Source organism: Podarcis vaucheri (assembly GCF_965113315.1).
Source record: "Podarcis vaucheri genome assembly, chromosome: 5".
NCBI lineage: Eukaryota > Metazoa > Chordata > Lepidosauria > Squamata > Lacertidae > Podarcis > Podarcis vaucheri.
In genome coordinates, this window is record NC_138763.1 from 37,898,767 (window position 1) to 37,899,643 (window position 877).

An 877-nucleotide genomic window follows, 5' to 3' on the forward strand; every position below is an offset into this window, starting at 1 on the left:
AAATGAGATTCAGAAGTAATACAAAACACACAAGTGGCTGAGATTAAAGGTTTTATTCTAAAAGAGCAAGCAGTGTATACATACAAGGCAAGCACTTCAATCTGCCACCTGGAAGCCCTCAAGAAGCACGAAGAGACTCCCCCAGATAGCCTCAGATTGCATAGCCTTGTGGCCCATTAGTCTGTGAAAAGCCTCAAAGAAACTCTGCCCAAACCGTCTGATTTTATAGATAGCCACCCCTTCCCAATGCCTCACTTTCTCAAAACAATGTACAACATCAAAGAAGATACCCAGCATTATCACCCACAACTTATGAGGCAGCTGTGTGTGTGTGTGTGGGGGGTGATTCACCTCCTCCCAACGTTCTAAAGACATCTAAGACTGTTCTCACACTATCAGAAAACTTAACAAGAGCAGGGGAGGGGGAAGGAACAGAGGCAGGAAGGGTTCCATGTCAGATAACTAACTCCTCAATATGATTTGTCTTCCGGATGCATTTCCCCTACAGTAACTAAATGTGAACATTGGGGCTTCAGTTCCTAAACACTCCTGCAACAGGAAGTACCACAAGTGTTAGGACATCTGTTGTCAGAATGGTTGCTTCTCTAAATCCTCCACTTTCTAATGCAGTGTATTAATCTTTGATATAAAAGAAGTCCTACCTAAAAGAAACGGGGTAGAGGCAATAATCATATTGAAACAATCATTTGATAGCATATGCCCACCCTTGGCATCACACATTTATTTACTAGAAAGTCAGCAGGCAGACACAGACAGTTAGGTCCTTGTCTGTGAAAATTTGCCTTCACAGAAAACACATTTTTCCTTTTGTATCCCAGGAGAACTTATTCCCTTCTAAAAATCAACAGGCTAAGAA